Source organism: Psammomys obesus, unplaced genomic scaffold, assembly GCF_907164565.1.
Source record: "Psammomys obesus unplaced genomic scaffold, mPsaObe1.curated_primary_1811, whole genome shotgun sequence".
Lineage (NCBI taxonomy): Eukaryota > Metazoa > Chordata > Mammalia > Rodentia > Muridae > Psammomys > Psammomys obesus.
In genome coordinates, this window is record NW_026596166.1 from 3,786,359 (window position 1) to 3,795,563 (window position 9,205).

Here is a 9,205-nt window from a genome sequence, read left to right on the forward strand (position 1 = left end):
TGTGTGTGTGTGTGTGTGTGTGTGTGTGTGTGTGTGTGTGTGTGTGTTTGTGAGCATGCCGGTATGCACGCCTCCACAAAAGTTTAGAATCAAGCCTGGTGTAGTGACACACACCTTTAATCCCAGCACCCAGAGGCAGAGCAGGAGAATCCCTGTGGGTTCAAGGCCAGTCTGTAACTGGAGTTACAAATCAAGGACAACCAGGGCTCTATTACACAGAGAAAACCTGTCTCAAAACAAAGAAACAAGCAAGCAAAAAAGTTTAGACTCACTAGAACTTGTTCAAAGAACCCTATTTAGAAACAGACTCTACAGACACAAACAAATTACTAGAACATCATATTATGTTAGGGCGCATCTTAAATAAATGACTGCTGCCACTGTGAAAAGGAAATTTGGACTCACGTGCATACACTGTTACCTGAACACTGAAGCAGAAGTTGGAATTACACAATAATAAGCTAAGGAATATCAAGAATTTCTAATAACTACCTGTAATAGTCAAAAGAAAGGAGAAGGAGGTTCTTCCCTAGAGCCCTCAGAGAAAGCATGGCTCTCCCAACATTCTGATTTCAGATGACCAATTTAGAGAACTGTGAGAAAATAAATTTCTTTTTTTTTAAGCCATCCAGGTTATAGTAGTTTGTTACAACAGCCCTAGAAATCCAACAAACACACACACTACTTTTGTATATTTTAACATCATGTTACACTGATATTAATGTATCTTTTTTGTTGTTGGAGGTTTTCTTCATGTTGCTTTGGCTGTACTGGAGCTCACTCTGTAGACGAGGCTGGTCTCAACCTCAGAGCAATCTGCCTGCCTCCGCCTCCCAAATGCATGCTTGAGTACTAAAGGCGTGTGCCACCACCGCCAGGCTGTATCTTTTAAATCATAATGAAATAAGTAAGGTTGGGTACTTATAAAGAAAGGAGGCGTGTTTGGCTTACAGTTTTGAATCCTGATGGTCCAATTAGTGCATAGTAGCAGCTCTGGCAGGGACCCCATGCCAGAAGATATCAGCAGGGAATAGTGGCCATGAAAGGGAGCAAACACATGGCCAGACAGGTAAAAAGGGCGGGCAGACTTGCTCTGTTTTTAACAACCCTCTCTGATGACCTTTCTCAGAGATTTTGTTAGAACCTACAATACCTCACACTAGGCTGTACCACTTAAAGGCTCTACCTCAGTACCACTATTAAGGTTTACAGATCAAGTATTTCCCACAAGTTGTGTACTGAATACTTATTCCCTGACTGGTTATGCTAATTTGGGAGGTTCTGGGGAATTTAAGACGTAGTAAGCCACAGATAGTCCCCTTGAGTGGAACAGAATTTGGTCAAAAGATGCAGGAGGACTCTGTATTGGTGCAATGGTGTCTGATTATCAATGGTCAACAAAATTTCCAACAGCAGAGTTGTGTCTCTTGAGCCCAATGAAGGAAATTCAGAAATAGGTAAGAGCAAAAGCAAAAGTAGTTACTGACCAGCAGCTGTAAAGGTACCCTGACTCACATCAAGCTTACCAGAATTCCTTCCCAAGAGAAGCAGAGTCCCAAGAAAGGGTTGCTATTAGCTGGCTCTTACTTAAGAGTTTTAAAAAACACCAGTACTTGGGAGGCAGAGGCAGATGGACCTCTGAGGTCAAAGCTAGCCTGATCTACAAAGCAAGTTCCAGGTCAACAAGGGCTACACAGAGAAATCTATATTGAAAAGAAGAAAAAGAGTAGTAGCTGGGGTACAGAGGAAGAAGAGAAGAAAGAGAAGGAGGAAAAGGATGAAGAGGAGAAGAAAAACAACTACCACAACTACTATTACAACAATTACTACAACAACAACAACTATAGCTACTACTACATCAAGGGAAGGAAAACTTGCAGGGAAGTAGCCATGAGCTATCCATGAGCACACTGTTGGTTGCCTCTGTTTTTGTTTTTATTTTGTTTTGTTTGTTTATTTGTTGCTTTTAGAAACCAAGATGTGCCTTTTCCTGAAAAGGCCAGCGGTGATCCTTGAAGATAGTTTGCTATTCTCTTGACCCAGAAAACCCTACAAAATCATGTAAATCAAGATTTTCAAATCTTCGTGTTCACTTTAAGACTACCCAGGAAACTGCCCAGGCCATCACGAGTATGCATATCCAAAAGCCACCAAGTATCTGAAAAACGTCACCTTAAAGAAGCAATGTGTGCCATTCCAGCAGTAAATAGTAGTCAGAAAGTGCACCCAGATCAAACAGTGGGGCTGGACTCAGAGTTGGTGACCAAAAAATAGTGCTGAACTTTTGTTGCACATGTTTAAAAATGCAAAAAATAATGCTGAAGGGTTTAGATGTAAATCCTCTGCTCGTTGACCAAATACTGGTGAACAAGGCATCTAAGATGCACCAATGAACTTAAAATGCTCATGGCCAGATTAACCCATGCATGAACTTCCCCTGTACACTGAGATGATCCTCAGTGAAAAGGGACAAACTGTTCTAAAGCCAGAAGATGATGTTGCACAGAAGAAAAAGATTTCCCTGAAGAAACAAAAACCTAGGGCATAATTCAGTATAAAATAAATGTAGATAAAAGTAAAACAGAAAGAAGGAAGGAAGGAAGGCAGGGTTTAGTTGTACTCAGCACATAGCTGTCATCAGCGACAGCCTTCTGGGTCATGACCCAATCCTGACTATCTGGTAAGGTCTAAATGTTGGCCTCTCATGGGGCCTAACTGGAAAAAATAAATCAGCAAAGAAGGTTAAATATACCTTGTCCCTGTCCCCGCTCCTGTCTCTCTGCTTCCTGTCTACCGTGAGAACTAAGTAGATTCTCTGCTATGCATTCCTGCTACCATGATGTTCTCCCCAAAGCACATAAGGTCAGAAATATATGGACTAAATTCTCTGTAATAATACGCCAAAATATAGGTTCTCCTCTTTAAATGGAACCCTTTGGGCAAGCTACACTCAAACCACATCCAATCAACTACTTAATCAAACACTCAACAGCTCTCAATCCTCACTTCACTGTTTACATTCTCACAGTAGTACTCAATCCTACAAGCCCCGTCACTACCACCCAAAGAACTGAGTTAAACCAAATTTCAGATTCCCAAACTTTGGCCCTGACTTTGCTCCTTTCCAACATTAGTGAATCTCTGTCAAGGCCTGTGACAGTCAGTGTTGTCAACCTGACAGAACCTGGAATCTTCAGGAACACAGGCCTCTGAGTATGTCTGTGAGGGATGACAGTAAATGCTTAACTGAGGTGGGAATACTTTCTCACTATGGATGTGACCACATCCTAAACTGGATTCTAGGCTTCATAAACAGAGAAAGGGGTCTGAGCGGCAGCACAAATGCATATTCATCACTCTCTGCCTTCTGATTTTGAATGCTATATGAGCAGCTACTGTAAACTCTAGCCACCTAGATTTCTAACATGATGGATGAGGAACCAAATAAACCCTTTCTCCCTTGAGTTGCTTTTTCTAGAAACAGCAACAAGAGAACAAAGACAAGATATCCTATCCTTCCCTGCTTCAATAGCATATGGATGTGCCTAACTTTCCTCCAGAAGAATTATCTTAATTTCATACCATACAGCAAAGCAGCCTGCCCTCTGTCCTGGCAGAGGGACAATTTCTGCTCTTCTCGGTTATTATATCGCTTTCCTTGGAAAATAACCACTTAAGTAGTATCAGTACTCTGCTAAACAGATATGTAAAAACAAATCAGGAGCATAAGACATAAAAGAAATGTTTTCCAATAGTTATTATCCTAAAAAGCTAAAAAAAAAAAAAAAGCCTTAAAAAAACTCTAGATAATCAAATCAAGTTAATATTATACAATGAGGTGTTTCCAGCAATAGAAAAAGATTTAAGCAAAAATGTTTAATTTCATCTCACAAAAATTTGCATAAGCCACTTTAGTCACCATTTTGTAATGTTCCCATATACCAAACATTCAAAAGTAAAAACTTCTCTGCTTGAATCTTGTTTTTATACTTCTAAAATAGTATCTCAAACAAGATTTCTTAGTACTTGCTAGTACTCATCAAATAAACTGCTAATTCTAAATCCTACCATTATCAATATTTTTATATATTAAATTCTGAAGACCAAAATGACAGCATCTTAAGAAACGTTTAAAAACGTTTAAAGGTATGTTTCTAACATATTTGTGAAGAGGATTTTACTTAAATTCTATAAACTTTAAATAAATCTCATAAAATGTTTTGTGATTATGAAGCAAAATAATGGTTACATTTTTCTAGCTGCATATTCCAATACCAGCCTTTTTTTTTTATCTCTTTACAAAATAAGATCACATCTCAAATTATTTTTAAGTGCTCTATTTTATCTTAAAATTAGCTGGAAAGAAAATAAATTCAAACTGAGTTTGAAAAACATTAACACTTTGTCTCACCCCAAGTCGAACAGTGATTCTGGAGGGGAAGGGACAGTGATGAGAATGGCATTGTTTCAAGACAGCTGCACAATTAAAATCACAGCACCCCACCTATCTACATCTCCAGCCTTCCACTTACCCAAAAGGCAGTAAGGTCCCTTTATATAAAATGCTATGAGAGAAACCAGCTTCTACATTTGGTTAATATTGTTTCCACATGCTTTTGAAAACTTGTTTTCTCCTTCTTGCCCTGAGTATCTTAAAGAGTCTACAAATACAAGTGCTTTAATAAGGTCCAAGGAAGCCAGTGGTTGAGGGATAAATAGTAATACTTGATTAAAATCTACCTTTACAAAATATGAAAATCCAAAATAAAGTTTAAGACAAGCAATCATATATATAAGAATTCAAAATACATTTCAGGGAATATGTGTTTGTCCCAAATACTTATATAATAGTCTTTGGCAAATAACATCTATATTCCCACACACAAGTTTTCCTGCCTTTCTAGTATTAGCTTTGATATGAAGACCAATGAGATGGCTCAGCAGACAATGGCACTTCCCATTTAAGCCAGGCAACCTGAGTTTGAGCCCCTCAAAAAATAGAAGAGAAAACCAATTCCACAAAGCTTCTTCTGCCCTGCCTTCACATACACATCATAGCCCGCCTTTCTCCCCCAACAAATTATGCTAGGTAAGTGATTACCACATCATTCACCAAAAGCATATACCCAATACTGAAGAAATCACATCAATATAAAAGTATTGCTGACTCTGTACTGCATTTGTCTATGGAATAAATAATGATGAGTATCCTTTATTCACAATGCATGGGACCAGAAGTGTTTCAGGTTTCAGATTTTTTTAATTTTTCAGTTTTTGGAATTTTTTTCATAAACATAATGAGCTATCTTGGAAATAAAATGAGTCTAAATACAGAATTCATTTATGTCTTATACAGACCTTTAAATAGCACAAAGTTAATTATATTAATATTTTTAATATGTCTGTTTTTATTTGACCTGTCACATGAAGTGAGATGTGGAATTTTTCACTTACGCACTCATGCCAGTTTCAGATTTTGGAATACTGAATCTTAGATTCTCATGTTGGGGATGATCAAGCTGTATTCTACATCAAAAGAATCTCTAAAGTGCTCTGAGCTAAAACACTCTGCATATTTAAAACGTGGTCCTTGATGGGCCAGCAAGATGGCTGAGTGGGCAAAGGTGTCTGCTGCGAAGTCTGACAGGCTGAGTTCAAGCTGCAGGACCCACACAGTAAAACGAGAGCATCAGTTCCTCGAGGTGTCCTCTGACCTCTGCACTCCCACTGTGGCACAACTGGCACAAACATATACATGCATACACCCACTCTCTCGAAGGAAAAAGAAGAAACATTCTGTGATAATACGATATAACTAATACCATGTGTCTATGCAGACTCTATCAAAGTTACAAAACTCGTCTAAAAATATTCAGGGATGACAACAGTTTAAAGGGTCAGTGGCACTTAACTGTGCCCAGAATAATAGCAGGAACCTCTACCAAGCAACATCAGCATTCTCTGATTCAGAGCATTACATTTTCTCAAGGTCTTTTTTTTATATCTATAAAAAAAAAAATCCTTACAAACAGTCAAATAGCTTTTCAAGCTATTTTTGGGATCACTAATGTCCCCAAGTAGGCCTGTTTCATTCACTTTCATTTCAAATGTTCATTCAGGAAAATTAACTTTTCCATAGTAAATTTCTGTCCTCTTTAACTAAAATATTAAGATCAGAAAAATGTTTATAATGTATTTGACTTTTTTTAACTGTTAACTTTCGACTTATTCTACCTGTCTATATCTGATGTGCTCAAGAAAATAAAGAAACACTGCAAGTCCCACTACAGTCTACTTCTGCTTCTCTGGATGTGGCTTCTCTTAAAGAACACACAGACTGACCATAAACTGAAGGTCTCTCCCCCTACCCAACGTCTGTTAAATTTTCCTGATTTCCTTTTAATGACACTTTTAGTACCAGGTATGGTTGTACATGCTCCTAATCCTATCAATTAGAAGGTGGCAGGTCTGGTCAATACAGCAAATCCCTGTCTCAAAACAACAACAAAAAGGGGCTAGGCAAAGCCCTTGCCTCACACATACAAGCTACTAACCTCAACATGTAGCACTGGGGAGTCAGGGAAGATCTGTGAAAGAAACGCAACCCGGGCCACAAAAAAAGGTGACAGTTAAATAAATGTGGTCTCTTTTAATAACAAAAAGTTATTTTACTATAGAATGTGAAGTCATTTTTTTTAATGCACGACTCTAGAAGCTTTACATATCACCCCAAACTTGAAATAATCCAAATGTCCATCAACTAGTGAATAAACTGTGGTGAATCCACACAGCAGAAAACTACTACACAACTGAAAAGCAATTACCGATGTATGCAAGTTCATGAACAATACACAAATGTGTCATATTAAGTAAAAGAAGCAGACTTCAAAATCGAATACTAGATAATTCCATTTAAGCATAGTGGAAAAAGTAATCTATATGGACAGAAAACAGATCCACATTGGTGAAAGGATGTGGGCGGGAGGGTTAACTACAAAGGAACAACATGAATGAAGCGGAAAGCTTGTGAAACTATTTTAATTGTACTGATAAATATATATGCCAATACTCTAAGAATTAACATTAAAGGAAGAGATACTAATGTATGCTCACGTGTAGACAAGCTTTAAAAGAGTTAATAAAACACCAGAAGTTTCTTAAGAGTTTATTCTCATTACCAACTATGTCACACAACAACCTATGTTCAATAAAAAAAAAAAGTGTAGGTACCACTTGTTTTATCAAGTTCAAAACTTGAAAATCAAAGCCATTAAAAAAGTAACATGCTTATAAGTTTATGAAGAACAGACTATACTCAGGAGGCAGGCAGAAAATAGTTCCGAAATAACGCACAATTCAACTAATGCTTTGAACTAAAGCGGTCTTTCTACTCCACTGGTATATATGCATGGAGCTTTAAAAACAAAATCATCCATGTCTGAAAATATTCAAATGGAAACAGGAAAGTTCTACCCACAAAAAAAAAATGTACTGACCTGAATTTTCTCAGCTAATTAATAAAGATGGAAAGGATTTTATCTTGAATAAAAATACCACCAGGGCCATAGATAGCGTCAGTCAGTCCAGCAACCTGAAACAAAAGAAAGTAAATTAATTCACTCTCCTCAAATTTCATGTAACATCATTATACTTATTAATTTTTTTCATGTGGCAGTCATAACACGTAAATGTCTGTATTCTACATTATCTCATTCTGCAGCCCTAATTTTCCAAATGCTAAGGAACAGAGTTTCACTTTGCAAATTACATCCAAACTCAGTTGCACTCATTGTCTTAATTTGCTTCATATTCTATCCCATAACAAGTCAGCCCCCAATGATTCCTTCCCAGCCACAAACATCTCCTTCCAGTCTGTAATTTAAAATCTGCATCCCCAACAACCCAACTAGTTCTACATCTTTGTTTCTTCCTCCTACACAAATTTCCACTCAAACTAATCTAATCTGCTTGCTTTCCACAGAGCAATTTTATTATTCTCAGCTGTCACCATTCAATGAGCCTTCTTGGAGTATAAAAGACGACACTGTAAAATTTACTTTGTTGAGTGTTAAATAACTTCACACTCCTATAAATACTGTGTTTTTCAGAGGTGTATTCACATCATTTGGAAATTTCTTTTTGGGGTGCTGCTTTTAGTCTTTCTTTAGAGGGGTCATATGATCTAAGGTTTGTTCCACTGCTGAGCCATGAACCTTCTGAACACCTGCTTTTTTTTTTCACTTTTTGTCAATTAAACTATATAAGTCAGCTTTCTCAAGTTTCAACTTAAGAATTCTGTTCCACATTAATCTTTGCTAGACTATTTGCTGCCATATTCATAGATGTGCATTTCACATATATAGCATGTATATGCATATACATAATCGTATATAATCTTCTAATTAGGGAACCTACTTCTTTGCTGGTGGCTCTTCATCATCTATTACCATATATTTGACATATGGTAAGGAATCAGTATGATTCATAGACAAGCGAAATAGTTTTAATAACTACTCGCATATCAAATGTGCATATCACATATGCACAGTCACTGCACATTGATGTACAAGTCACTGAATAAAAAAACCCAATAACACTACATTTTGTGGCAATATGTTTCCCTCAGTTGCCCTACTATTGTGCTATGACATGTGATTATTCTTAAAATGACATTAATTGTGAGAAGTATTGACATTATTATCTGTAAGAAGTGGGTTTTTCCTCCAGTGACACCGAAGCCCACTGAAACCAATTTTTTGGCTAGTAGAACTGTACAATCCCAATCCCAATTGCTTTTACTATAATTTCCCAGAGTAAAATGTAAAGTTCTGAGAGATAATAGGCTATAAGAACAGTCAAGAAATTGCCCTAAACACAAAATCCTTTTGCATAGTGTACTGTTATTTATATTATCTCGTCTGGTAGAACAATTTGAAAAGGACAAACAATAATTCTCAAAAGACCATAAATGTGCAATTTATACATAAATACGAAATCTAAAATATCTCTAAATTCACTATAATTCTTTCTTAAAACTTCACCTAAAAGGTTTTTTGCCAACTTTCCACAGTAATTGAAGAATGTAGGACTTATGTCTATTGCCATTGTTAAATAACTGGTGATTTACCTTCTGATGGTAAACAACCGCAAAGATATAGATAGATAGATAGATAGATAGATAGATAGATAGATAGATAGATAGATA

At 36.9% G+C, this 9,205-nt stretch overlaps 1 protein-coding gene across 2 annotated transcripts in view; it reads right to left on the reverse strand.

Annotated features, from left to right (window-relative positions):
* Window positions 1-9,205, reverse strand: part of Fut8 (fucosyltransferase 8) — a 230,500-nt gene that overhangs the window by 190,131 nt on the left and 31,164 nt on the right. For both annotated transcript variants that reach the window (XM_055595342.1, XM_055595341.1), the window contains exon 2: window positions 7,497-7,591. The gene's annotated coding sequence lies outside the window, so the exon portion shown is untranslated. The remainder of the gene's footprint in view (window positions 1-7,496; window positions 7,592-9,205) is intronic.